Source organism: Linepithema humile, chromosome 3 (assembly GCF_040581485.1).
Source record: "Linepithema humile isolate Giens D197 chromosome 3, Lhum_UNIL_v1.0, whole genome shotgun sequence".
NCBI lineage: Eukaryota > Metazoa > Arthropoda > Insecta > Hymenoptera > Formicidae > Linepithema > Linepithema humile.
Window position 1 is genome coordinate 23,007,688 of NC_090130.1, and position 14,625 is coordinate 23,022,312.

The 14,625-nt window shown below is 40.0% G+C and overlaps 1 protein-coding gene and 1 long non-coding RNA gene across 6 annotated transcripts in view; one reads left to right on the forward strand and one right to left on the reverse strand.

Moving 5' to 3' along the window:
* LOC105668719 (synaptogenesis protein syg-1) overlaps nt 1–14,625 on the reverse strand; it is a 259,826-nt gene that overhangs the window by 126,014 nt on the left and 119,187 nt on the right. The window lies entirely within an intron of this gene.
* The window catches only part of LOC105668725 (uncharacterized), a 129,069-nt gene that overhangs the window by 82,298 nt on the left and 32,146 nt on the right, over nt 1–14,625 (forward strand). The window contains exon 3 of the long non-coding RNA XR_010889353.1: nt 5,002–5,098. This is a non-coding gene — a long non-coding RNA (uncharacterized lncRNA). The remainder of the gene's footprint in view (nt 1–5,001; nt 5,099–14,625) is intronic.

The following is a 14,625-nucleotide window of genomic DNA, read 5'->3' on the forward strand; positions in this document are numbered from 1 at the left end:
GAAGTCGCCAAGGAAAAAGCGCTCTCCATGCGAGTCCCGAATTAATGTAAAGGAACATTTTCCGCAAGTGTGCGATGTCGTCAGCGGGCAATTACTTAAGGTTTCGCGAAGGTAAGCCGTTTTCCTCTCGTCGGTGTTCTGATCGCATTTTCCATATCTATACGTGCGCGTTTCTAGTTACGCTGATTCCTACCGTCTAAATTGAACTCGCGACCGTCATCGTATTTCTAAAGATTTGTCATAATCAGGAAAGATATCGCCACAGGCAATTTCACGTTTTAAAACTTTGAGACAGTTTTACTATATTCTAATTTTTGCAGCTGTTTGAATAAACGGTATAATCTATCGGCTTTGTCGGAAAGAAAGAGAGAAAAAAAAGAAAGATAGAAAGAGTAGGGAAGAGAGAGAAAGAGAGAGGAGTATGTGTGTGTGTGTGTGTGTGTGTGTATTACGCATATAAAAGGAATATTTTACGAATTTTCTTCACTGGAGGCGAAAACACTCTGTAGATACAGATAGAGATAAAAATTTCGGATGCGCATATAATTTGAAACGCTGCTGAGTGATCTGTTACATTATTCGTGAGCTTTCTGTTTAAATATTTAACAAGAAAGTTACTATGCAAAACGTATAGTTTCAGAAATTCAGGAAAAGCACGAATTAAATTATCTCGTATTACGCGTTCAATTCTTCACGTCACATCTTATATTGAAATATTTTTATTCATTAGCAAATGTACTTATAATTTAAATCAGAGGAGACACCGAAATGTGCAAATCGATTATTTAAATGATTTTAACATTTAATTGTATATTTCTGCAGTCGGCTATTTCTGTATATGATATTTATTTCGACCGAGTACTACTTAAAGTTTACCTTTATATAACACATATTTTATTGTTGAAAAAAATATATACATTATAATTTTATAAAATCCAACCATTTTGAATGAGTAACATAAAGTTAGAATCCATCAAGGGAAATTTATTTTTCTTTATTATTTTTTGATTTTTTACTTTTTTATTATATCATAACCATATTTTTATGATTTTTTTTATCAAATAGATAAATATGTGCACGTTTGACCCAAATAAGAAAGATTAAAAAATATATTTCATAAGTTCGGATGTTCAATATTGTTTCTATTTCAGGATGTTTTACATAGAGGGGCTACCGGCGTTGATCGTAAAAATACCATATCCGAAAATACATTGGATCGATAATGACCGTGATCGCGATGAAACGTGCCGCCGAAGATCTCGGGGAACTTGATAGCTGCGCGCCTGAGATCGTAAAGCGTGTACGAGCGGTGTTATATCACCGGTAGACGTAATAATGCGTACGTTCCGCCAACACCGTGAAAGTCAACGAGGCAACGGCGGTGCCATGCCATCGAGCTGTAGCTCCTGTTAACGATGCCGCGGTGGCTTTGCACTTCGTGCCCGGGCAATTGTTAACGACGGCGACCTGCGTCAAGCTGGGTTACAATCGAAATAATTCACGGCGCTCCTATAACCGCCGTCACGTATCCTAACAAACGCAAGCGCGAATAGGCACCGATGTAAACACGAAGCTGTCGTCTCGGCGGATCGATACTTCTGTCCCAGCCTTCACCTATCCGCCCATCCTTCTCCGCGCCCTGTCCATCCTCCGCCACTCGACGTCGCTAACGTTTCATGCACCGTGGCTCATCTTTTGAGCGCAGCGGTCAAATTACAAAGGATTTTCCGGAACATGGATGTCGGTTAAGGGACACGAGGACGGATTAGATGTCCCTGGGCTTGTATTGAATTTACGATAAATCACCTTTCGCTTTATGACGATACACCGGCGACGCTTTTACAATCTTTTTTTTTTTTTTTTTCCCGATACCGACAGCTGGATTTTTCGGTTGAATAGTCGGGCCCTTCAGTCTCTCGTTAACCTTATATTCAAATTGTTCAGGCGTCGACAATCACGCGCGCGCGTCTGTCGGCTGCGAGAAGCCTTTGGATCGAGATCGGCGAGCTATTTATTATTCGACTGCCCTACGGATCATCACGTAGATGCGAACTTACAGACTCCGCGGCCATGTACCGACGATGGGATCAAGCCTAGCTTCCGCTCCGCGGAGATTGTATGTACCGAGATAGAGGAAACGACGGCCTAGTATCTTCTGCCATAAGGTTTCGAGGCACACTGGGGAACCCTAAGGAAGCCACCGGTAATGGCCGAGCCGTCGACAGGGTAATTTGTGAATCGCTACCGCAGGATATATACGAACGTGACTTCTTATCGAAGCCCCTCTATTCCTTAACAGAAATATCGCCTCAGGCGCCGCGCGTGCGTTGATGGAAGAACGCAAGGAGGATACGACGCGAGAAACTTCGGAGACGAGCGCGGGAAAGAATTTAGTCTCTGATCCGAGATAAATGAGGTAATTTATGACCGTCGTTGAAATCTTTCCTATGTTAACAGGGATCTTGGGATGATGCGTTATCATGCTCGCCGGATCTTGAGACACATACCTTAATTTCACGCTTACAAATCCAATCAATTCTTGAACGAAATGAAGACTTTAACTGAGAGTGCGCGATTTATCTCGGAAACCATTTAGTGTAATGACACGAACACCAATTATGATTTAATATTGATATAAATATCACGCAAATGTTGATAAGTTCCCTAGAGTAGAATTTCACTGCATTATAATTTTATACAATTCATTTGAAAATAATTATCGAAAAATAATCCATTAAATCTTGACTAAAATTACTCTTTTAATGAATTAATTAATCGTTAATAATTAATATTATATAAAACGAGCCGGCAAAGTAAAACTCGGTCTCAACATTTTCACTCTCCGATTTTAACGCCTTTTTATACATTTATAATATCTATACCATATAGAAATTTTAATACATCTTTTATAAGCTTTCCATTATTTTTGAACGCGTTACGTCAAAGTTATGAAAAAAATACAGCATACAGAAACGTTTTAACGAAGGCAAACAACCACACACATAAATATAACAGCAGTGACAAATTCTAGATAAATTGCAAAATTAATAATTTACAACATTACAAGAGTCCGCCTTTATTTAGCGATTTATCTGAATCTTGCATGCCTATCTCCCGTTTTATAGTCCGCCTAAGTGCCTTAGTGATCACGCCGCCACGTCGGCGGATGTGTGTGTGTGTGTGTGTAAACGGCAGAAGGGTATATGTTCGGACTAGTAATCAAGGTGCAGCTTAAAGCTGATTAATTGAAGTGAACGCCGGCTCGGGGGCGTGACGAAGATATCCTTAAATCACAAAGCACGCGCCATTTAAATTCCCCCTTTCTCTTCGTGAAGCAAGAGCGGCGAATACACATTTCGACGTTTATGACGAAATGGATGCGAGTACACTGGCTTCTCTTCGCAAGCCGCGTCTCAAAATAACCAATGAACGACGGCGGTGCATAACCATCGAGATTGCATCTCCGAATCGATCGAGCCACGCGTTCCATTTTTAAGATAGATCGATATAGCTCTTATTAAACTGAACAGGTATATGTGTATTTGCAATGATAATATCGCAATATTTGCTCGGCAGTACATGAAACTTTATATTCACAGCAAAGTGGTAATCAATCATAAAGATATTTGCTGTGATAAATTTAATACTGGCTTTTATTTGGTAGAAATTTAGCTACGTGCTTTAATTAATTCAATTATTAGCGTTTAATAACATACAAAGATATCTTGATAAATAATTCCAAATTCGATAAGGAAAGACTACTCTCTGGGATTAATTTCAAATTTATTTCGAATTTCTCTTTAACGGATTTAATTGAAGATCATATCACGCGTAACGACATGTCGACATTAGTATTAAAGAGACAAAAGTTACGAAGAATATTGATGTTTAATTAAATCTTTTTCTTTGTGTCTATTGACAAGCTGTTTTCAAATTTTTCGTAAAATATTTATTTTATTACATGTAATATATAAGTCACAACCTACCAGGACACGCCCTTTACGTTTCCTTCTTTAATTTAGTATTAGATTAATTCTCTTATCATATCAAGTTACGATCGCAGCACATGAATTCTTACTTTCAGTCAGTACAACCGATATCATCGCGCGGTACTAACTTCCTAGTCATTTTAGCTGTATTAAAAGCAAGAAAAATAGCTGTCTTATCGTCGTAACGTGATATTATAAAAAGTATAACATGCGTCCTGGTGCGGCTATATTACAGTAATGCATTACTTTACGCTGTAATATTTTAAGTGGCACGAGACAGGCGCGCACTGGTCCCATCTCTACTGTACATATGCAAAACCGCGTTATCTTAATGGCAGCAACGTTAATTTTTCATAAAGCGTATGTGACAATCGTAGGCCAAACCGTGCAGCTGTGAAACGTGCGAGCTCACGCGCAGTGGAAAAAAAAACCGCAAAAGTTTGGCACGGATTTACCGTCGCTCGCCGAATTGGAAACGGGTTGCTCCAATTCCCAGATACGCACATGGCGCTTGCAGTTTCTGCTAAACCTCCACGAGGGGTTACGTGTATACGTTACAAACAAATTAAACCTTTTATACCGGCGATCTTTTCGAAAACACTTTTCGCCCTTTCATGGAAAGCAGCATATTGGCCGGCAAAAATATTTCCATCAATATACCATTATCGAATGCGTACTGTAATTATACAATTTTTGCAATAAATGATTAAAAGGTATTATCGTTTATACGCACGCAGAGTTTTTCAAAATTCATGATCTTAATTGAAAATATTCTTTGACGAATTTGCGATCGAAAATAGCTTTTGATCAACTCTAAATTACACTTAGCATAAATTCATATAAATTACACATAATTTTCTTCGTTTTTGGAACATTTGTAAATGTTGATGTGCGGAACATTACTCGAATATTGAAGTCCGTTTCTGTGCCATGAATATACATATGTTTGCGATCAAAAACATATATTCATTAAATCATGTCGTTAAAAGCGATGAAAATATTTCAATTTCAGCGTGGTTCGTGGATGTATGACGATCTGGAACGAAATAATCACGGTGCGATGAGACGAGACGAGACGATGCGGGTTGCAAGAAAACGAGGCAAACAAGGTACCGTGCCGGTTTAGTCGAAACTCTCTCGCATCGCCGATCGCTGACGCTTAAGCGCACCCAAGCACGTACGAAATTCTCCGCGCATTCCAATTTCTAAGTCTCATGAAGGATGCAAAACTCATTTGCGTAGTAATTAAGAATTTACCGCACCCTGGATATCCCGGATGGCGGAAAGTCGGACGAGGCGTCGTCGCGGCGTCGCGCGCAAACTCGACTACAATTCGTTCGCCTCGACGTGCTGAAATTCTGCCATGAGTATAAGTGCTTTTCGATTAGTATCTCTTAACGTTTCATTCGAACGTTTACATTAACAAAAAACGCGACCCGACCGTTTTTATTTTTGTCTACAACGAAACAACGCGAAAACGTGGCGTCATTCCAATTTACAAAACGCTATTGTAAAACGTTACAAATTATTTTTAAATCGATATATTTTCGATGCAATTAGGTTTCAACATTACTGATATATTGAAATAATCTCTATGTTAATAATACCGGAAATGCAACGATTGATGTAGAGAATACATATTCCTGTATTTCTAGCAAAATTGGATTAATCGATTGAAATTATACCGATCTCAATTATCGGAAACGTTAAAAGCTATATCGAGAATGTTATCGTTAAATGTTTATAAAAGTTCCGTATTATTACCAATAGATGTTTTATCTAAATTTATACGAGAGGTAAAGGAACATATACCAATAATTGGATTGATTTTTTGATTAAAAATGGTATGAGACATTAATTAGGGAATCGAATTTAGAGTCTGATTGGGGCCCATGTTAATGAACAGGGGATGACAAAGTAGAGAGGCACGGCGCGTAAATCTCTCCAATAAGTTGCACATATATCATCGACAAGCTAAACGTGCATGCCTATACACTGGCTTGTCATGCTTGATTGTGAACGTAAACGAGCCAATCGAGAAGCGGCGACTTGTTAGAACGCTGAATAAGATATTTTAACAACGCATGATAATGAAAAAAATAATTATTTAAAATGGAGCGATGGAAGCATCCAATTTACATATCAAAATCATAGGAACTAAATCTTTAATAACCGCGTAAGATCTCTCACATATATATTTATAATAATGATATAAAATTAAAACAAATCCGATTCTTATATTTATAATATTACGAAGTGATCAAAAGAACAATTAATAATATTATCAGATTTTAAGTGATAATAATATCAACCAATTTGTAGCATTATGAACTGTTTACCAATCAATGTCTGTAATTATTCCACTCCGTTTAATGCAATTTATCAATGAAGTTCCAATTAATAAGATTAAAATTATATATCATCTAAATTGTACTCCATAAATCTATTATTATCAAAAATAATAAATTTACAACGCCTGTATTAAGTATTTAAATCAATGCAATATTATTAATCTCTCGTTAGCTAATTGATTGTTTAATAACCATGTGTATTTTCACCAATGTACATAACATCTCGTTCAATTTGTTGTAATTATTTTAAATACGAAGATCTGAAAAAAGATCTTCTCTCGTTTTTCGTCACTATTTAAAAAATCCTCAAAATGTCAATGATATATTTTCGTTGCCGTGAAGATAAAAGTTATATGCTTTTGTTTCTAATGCTTTCGAGCGAAAGGAAACGGCCAGAGATTTAACCGCGTCACTTTGAAACGTCAGATAGTAAATTGTTGAACGAGTGGCTACGGAAAATAGGGCAGTCTCTGAAATCACGGTGCATTCTCGGCGCGCGCGCGCTAGTTTCACGGCGAGAAAATTTCCTTTCGTTGGATTTATGTTACCGCTATTGTTCCTAATATCTGAGCAACGAGCGAAGCGTCCTTAGTACAAAGCTCTCTTGCCTTTCGCACAAGCGCAAAAGCAAAGTAATTGATTTGGGAATTAATTTATTCAATGCTTAAGATACCATGAAAAACAAATAAGTTTATAAAATGCTTTCCATTTTTGAGAAAATTTGAAATATAAATTGACACAAGTAATTTGATATAAATTGCTATTTAATAATAATTTATCAAAAATGACTGCTTCGCAATTTCTATCGTTGCAATCTAATAGATTTACAAATAAATAGAATTTTTATAAAAGAAATCTTTATTATTTGAAAAAATTTCCAGAAAAAAGTTGACAATTTAATATCATTCTTGAATGAATAATACTCGGGTATGAGAGATTGCGGTTAAAGTTTCAATTAAGCTAAGTTCGTGTTTGGGTAAGCGATCCGATCGTTCGATCGTCCAACTTGCGGTTAAATTGATTAAACTCTTGCCAAAACACCAGGTGTTAAGTTAATTAATTCATAAGCGATAAACAGGTTTCAGCTTACGCGCTCACTGAACGATGTTAAGTCGATAAGCGGCTATCAAACTTGAACGATCTGATTAATTGACCCAGTCTTTCTTGACAGGATGATTATTAATTGTAGTAGTCAGAATCCGTTCTAATGGATCAGACAGATGTAACGTAAGAAACGAGCATGTTTGAATAATGTTTAATTGGGAAGCAGTCTTTGCTGAATCTCTCTAAATGTATCGTCTAGGGAGATATCTCACTTCTGAGAAATTTGCATCACAGAACCAATTGTTTTACAGGACATCGGAATCCTCCTCCTCGCAAGGGACGAACCTCTGTGACTAGTATTCACTTATACCACTCAAGGCTTTCATCGGTTATTCGGTCGTCCCCCATCGTTTCGTTTATAATTTCGCGATGCGACGAGGTGCACACATTGCGGCGTAATCTGGTGCGGAAGATTCCAGAATCGGATTGCGGCTTTTATAAAACGAAAGGAAAGAAGGCAAACGAGCGCAGATATGTGAAAATGGATAAACTTTTTTGCAGAGCCCCGAGAACTTTCCCATACTCGTGGATAACGAAAGAAACAGGGAGAACAAAGTACAAAAGTACTGCGGGCTTGAATTCAAAGTGTAATTTGGACTCACGATGTAACAGTATTTTATACGTTGTTACGTTCATATACTTTCGCAGGGAAAATTGTTCACGTTACGTAAAGTACATACTTTTTGCTAGTTATATTTGTATCAATATCCGTACTATGCGTACAAAAGAGAAATTTAACAATTTATTTCAGTTTAATGAATGTAAGTAGTTTGAAGATAAAATAAGTTGAAGTACAAATAATTATTGGAGAAATTTAAGAAAATATATTTCTACGACATCGCTGAAATTTACTGCACACAATGAAAGATGAAGGAATTTTAATTAGAGAATATACTTTATTCATCGCAACTCTCCACTTATATTTTCTTCCGTTTATTCCACATACGAGGCATTCTCTCTCGTCATAATTGCGACATTTACGCGCAAACGCTCCCAGCAAGTTCGCGCCGCAACTTCCGAAATTGCGTCGTGAAGCGATTAACTGCCATTTTATCCTCGAGTTGCGACGAGTCGGTGAATGAAATTTCGGGTAATCGCCGGATCGGCCGGTCAGCGCGATGAAGCCCGAAGGGAAACGTCAGCCGGCGCAATTCTGTGCTGAAACTTGCCGCTCGAGTTGGCGCCAGGAATCGCGAAAGAGAAACGACAGTTCCACGGAGCGACTGTCCATGGCCGCTGGATCGTAACGCTGGGAATTACGCGTGGTTCTGAGAGACACGACATTTATTCCTCGAAATTCCTGATTATCATTCTCCGTAGATTCTCAGGCACAATTGCAGATAAATGACTTGTGTGTATGTGTTTCAATTTTCGAAAAATATATTGAAAATATCCACAAAATTACACATATTTGAAAGATGAAAAACGTTTTCTATCAAAATCTGCAATTTAAAAAAAATGCAAGAATATTATTAAAATATCAAATATCGAGTCGCATACAGAGTCGCGCAATAATAATCGGAGTTCTTGATTCTCTCTAAAGAAAAGAACAACATTGCAAAAGCGAATATATGAAATTACGATTGTAAACGTATCTCGGTAATGCCACCTTATATATTTTTATCGCTGAAACACCGACATCCCTGGGATAAAATCAACGCCAACGATGGCAAGAGGTGTCTTGCTGGGTTACCAGGATAGGGGAAGGATGGACCAACGTAATCTCGCCCGAAGGAACGGGCGGCGGAATCGGATTGCGGCGGAAAGCAGGATAGTACCCGAGCAGCAGTGTGTTCTCCGACAGGGTACATCGGGGAGCAGTAGACGAGCGGTGAAGTCGTCTCAGAGCCAGTGCAAGAACGTACACGAGCATATACATAAAACAGGACGGTGTCCTGTGGGGCGCGCGCCGGCAGCGTATTCTTCGGTAACGTATTATCGTAAAAGCTATGAGTGCGAAGTCATAACCGCGATTCGATAATGCGCAGTAAAATTATGATTATCATATATATATGCAGAAATCGTTAAGAGAGCGGAAGGAGACCTAGCAGTCAGGCGAGATTGCCTATTGAATTTCGTGAACGTCTATTGATTTTACGTGGACATCTTGAATTTCACGAATTTTCAGCATTAAATATCTTTATGAGTGAGCGCAAAATTAAATTTCCACCAACATAAAATCTATTTGGAATCGAATAAATGTTAATTTTACGCGTAGTAAAGTTATATTAACATTTTCAATAAGTAAAGTAACACAATCCAGAAGCGGGCAGACTCGGAGAACCGCTGACATCGGGGAGTGGACACAATCATAATCTGCCGCATACTCGAGAGCCCAGAACACCCACACCCGGTAAACCCCATATTTCCCATTTCCAACCCCATCTTCCGACCTCGCACCGTCCCCCGTCCTCCGCGAGCGAGCAAGGAGCCAGGCGGAGGCAACCACCTTCGTAGTTTCTTTCTTATGTATGGCTTTACATGTATCCACATGCCTCCAACGCCTTTCGCAAATACCAGCGCGCTAGATGCACGTTTGCCTCGCACATCTACGTACATGCCACAGACGTCGCGCGCGCGTGTATACATGCACACATGATTGCGCAACAACGAGGACGGCGCGGTTGAGTCCCTTTCGCGGGATATGTGTCGTGAAAAATCCTCGAGAAAATTCCATTCTGGGCGGTGGGTACGATACGCCGCACTTCGAAAGTGACCCGACAAACACGAAGCTGACGTTTCGATTTTCATGCCCCTCGTTCGTAGAATTCCTACGCGAGAGACGCGAGGAGAGTTTTAGTTTGAAGGAGAGTTCTCTCTCTCTCTGCCGGTAGAATCTCCCGTACGCTAAAGAGTAATTCGAGCGCGATTGAACGAGCACCCTCGCTTCCTGAAACGCCATTGACGTACGGAATTGAGTTAGAAATCGTTAGAAATATCATTCTATCATCCTTTACGAGAACCTACGCAAGAAGAGATATCCTTTATGAAATGTTAGAAAGTTCTTCAATAGCACTTTACTGTTCGTTGACAGTGAAGCCGACAACTTTGTGAAATCAGTTCTGCGCAATTTTGGAAAATGTAATTACGTGATAGTGCGATGACAATATTTTTCTTTGTTCAAGATGTACGGGGGAGGATTTACATTTTACAGAATTATGGTAATAAAAAAAAAATGATATACGAGGCAACTGCAAAATATTCGTATATGTCTCGAGAGGTATTAAATAAGGCGATAATAATACGGTCGCGTGCGCTACGCAAATTTTAACGAGCCCTTTCGCATTCGCCCGCTTCCCTTGGATCGATGATTCTATCTGCTTTTTATAGGCTTAACCCCGCGTCTCATTTCTACGTGCAGGTCTGTACGTCGTTTTTATTCTCTCGCCCCCCCCCCCCCCGCCCGGCGACGAAAGATCCCCGAGCGAAGGAGCTCGATTGCACCGGCAGACGACGCCAAAAAAGCGAGTGCAGAGAGGATGAATTGACCGTGTCATTGTACCAGAGGATTTTAGAGATCCTCGAGAGTCTTTTAAGGACGGTGCTGACAGATAACACGCAGATTATACCTTACATCGTCTAGATTACAAGACATTGTATTCTCCGGAGGACAAACGTTCGGAAGAGATTTCGGACAACAAACCTTATTATTTAGACTTATTCTTTTCTTTCTCCGACAAAAAAATTCCTTCGTTATTGTCGAAAATATTTAACGTAATTAATTGTCGCTATTTATTTATTTCACACGAATAGAATTATATATTTGATTGGACGATTTAATTTTGTATTCTTACTAATTTATTTAAGATACTTTACAAATCTGGAAAATTCAATGAAGAAATGCGATTTCTTTGTCGAACGCAAAACCAACTTTGATTGATCAAATCGGCGACGAAGACTGTGGACGATCTAGCAATAATTCCTAACGTAAACTGACATTTACCATCCGCGAATTCCGCAGGCCAATTTCAATATCTCGTTAGCCTTTTGGAGAATTTCAAGCAAAACAATATTTGCCATTCCATTCGACACATTGGCGCGTGGCGTGCAAACGCGTGCAGGTGTATAGCGCCAACCATACTAAATCTATACAAGCTTACTTTGGTATTCCTGTTTGACATAGCTTAACTAACTAATCTATCAGCTGTGTCTATATCCGGATTTGCCGAGCATACTGTTTGCAGATTAGTCTGAATATGGTGGTAAGTGTATCAACCAGTCGCGCGCCTTGCGGACCGCGTCCCAGCAAGATCGTTTAAGTTTAAATATGAAACGCCGCAATCACCACAAATTGCACTTTGAGACAATTGCGTTTATGCCGATGAAATCTATTGTGCAAACTAATGCGTAACTGTAATCAGTACATTTTAAAACAAACGATCTTACTTTTTACTTTTCTTTATATATCTTTATAGTCAGAAATAATATCACACTTTATTATTCGAGGTTAGTGTATGTTAGGAATAATTGTTGTGCATAGTAAATACTAAATGGCACCTGTGTTAAACGGCAATATAGTTGAAAATTATAAACGAAAATGTCTGGAATTTCATTAAAATGACTGCTACAGAATATTAAGAATCTAAGCAATGCACGTAAATATGTATTGTAAAATACCTGTCCAAAAGGGTAACTGCACGATAACGAAATTATTCGCTCGATTCAGCGAAATACTGGCCGGGGCACTATCCCAGCGCCACCGAAATGGATCTATTTGAGCAACACAGCAAAGCAAAAATGGAAGCGACGGTAAATTTCACAAAAAAAAAAAAAATACAAAAAATACAAAAAAAAAAAAGAAAAAGAAGAAAATAGACCGATGCAGTGTCCATCCATTGATTGCAGCGTAAATATAAATAACGTGTTTATCCACGGGTATGGATTGTCAAAGTCGTGAACGGCCGTACCTTACCGTGGTCGTTTGATTCGTCTATCACGAAACACAAACACGGATATACACAGAGACGCGAAAAAGGGTCGTCAAACGTGAACATCAGACTTATCCCTTTGAAGATTGCGACTCGCTATCGGTGGTCCGAAAAGTCCGGATAACAGTCGATGAACACTCACCTGCAATCAGAAAGATAGTGATATTTTGTTAGTCCGTGCGAGAGGAATGTCGTTTCTGCGCTACACACCCACACACACACACACATGCGAGGAAATTTTTCAAGAAGTCGATCAATCCGATGGGAGGGGACGATCGACGGGAAAGGGAGAGATGCTGGAAAAAGTATAAATATCGGGAAGAGGAAACGAGAGGTATTGACAGTTTGTTGCTCGAACGTCGCCGCCGCCTGAGAACGAGCTCTTTCCCAGTGATTCTCCAAAAGATTGCTTTTGCTACATAACGACAAACCTCGTTCACATATCCGTCGACGGCCACGGCGATGTCGCGGGACGGCGTGAAAATCTTTTTCACTCGCGAACTTCGCACTCCATTTCCGCATTATTGTATCAAAGATTTTCAGCGCACCTTTCGCATCCCCTGCGCACTGCAAAACTGTCCGCATAAATATCCGCCGACGTGTAACGATTCCATTCGTTGTATAGCGACAATCGCGTTCGCATATACACGTGTATATCGTATATGCAATAAATATGAATATTCTTTTCTTGAATTTCGTATAATATTGTATCATGCGCGTCGATTATAGGCGTTCGCAGGTGTACAGATTGCCGCGCCGACGATTTATGGCGGTATTAGGCGATCCATTGATCATCTTGCCGACAGTTGCCCGCGCGATGCGATGCCTTTGATATCGCTATTTCCGCGATGTGGGCAAAACGAAACTATTCCGGCGGTATGCGCGCGATAGTCCTCGAAAGTCCTCGAGAATTGGTTTTTGCCCCTTGATAAATGTCCATCACTTCCCGAAGCGTTTATTTCGCACATTGTCAAAGTTCCGCTGACGCATCGTTCGATTGGTCGTTCAACAAGCGCGCGCGCCACGGCTATTTGTAAGAGTAGACGGAGCAAGTCGGATGAAACCGCGTACTAAATCGATTTTCATAGTAAATTAGTTTTTAACTTATAAACACGCGAAATTACAACATGCACACACATCATCTTTCTGTTCAGCGCAACGAGTTATTATATTTCGTAACTTCAGTCGGATACGCAGAGGATGTTGCCTATGCAACGGATAAATTTTACATATATTATGTGCGATCGCGCGTACTTTTCCTAGCCGGCGATGCACGGAGCTAACGCAATCTTATCGAAAATATTTTTCCGACATGGCGCGTCGAGTCCCCTTAAAATCTTTACAAACAGACAACGTCGTGTGTCTGCTTGATAAAAATTTCCTTCAAAGCTCTGCGAGTGCAACATCATGTCGAGTAACATGGGCGCGCTCTTAATGCATAGAAGCTCAAAGGACGTCACGTGAATCTCGCGCATTTCGCTGCACGATGCGAGAATGGAGCGGAGAAGAGAGCAAGATCCGCGAAACGAGCGGGAGGGAGGGTCGCCTCGCGAGAGAGTCAGATAAAGTTGTGTCTGCTGCATCTGTATTTATTTAGCGCTAATAAATGGCCGCCACAAGGAAGGAAAACAACTGAAAGCCAGGCTACGAGCTCCGCTCGAAATTGGTAAATCAATTTAATTTTCGCCGACAAAGTTTTCCCCTACACCACATCGTCGGTCGGGGCCGGTTAAATTCTTCGAACAAATAACGGGCAGTCCGGGACAGATACTCTCAATGAACGACAGCAGCTACGGGCGAAATTCTATTTTTCCTGCTTTGTTTAGCGTATACCTCGCGACCGCGCGCGCGCGCCGCCATCGAAATCAATTTTCGCATGCGCCCGGCATGTAACCTAGCCACCCCTTTTTATATTCCCGGATTAGCGGACTCCGCTACTCATGCGTACACGCCCGGGTAGAATGCACGTAAGCGAGGAACGTAGAATTTATGGAGTTTCAATAAAATAATCAACTTCTCGTCGCAGTAATTTGGAAACGAGGGAAAAAGTGTGTCGACAGATTATCGGGTTTGCGCGAATTTTTTTTTTTTTTTAAATTTTTTTTCCCCGCAGTAGTGTCATGTTTACAGCTATACAATAAAGCGAAGTTGTGAAGCGATTATCCATGTCGCTCGCGCGGGTATTACCGCGGTGTAATCACGATATTTTCAACGCCCGCGTTAAGTTGATTCCGATGGAACGAGTTATCTGGC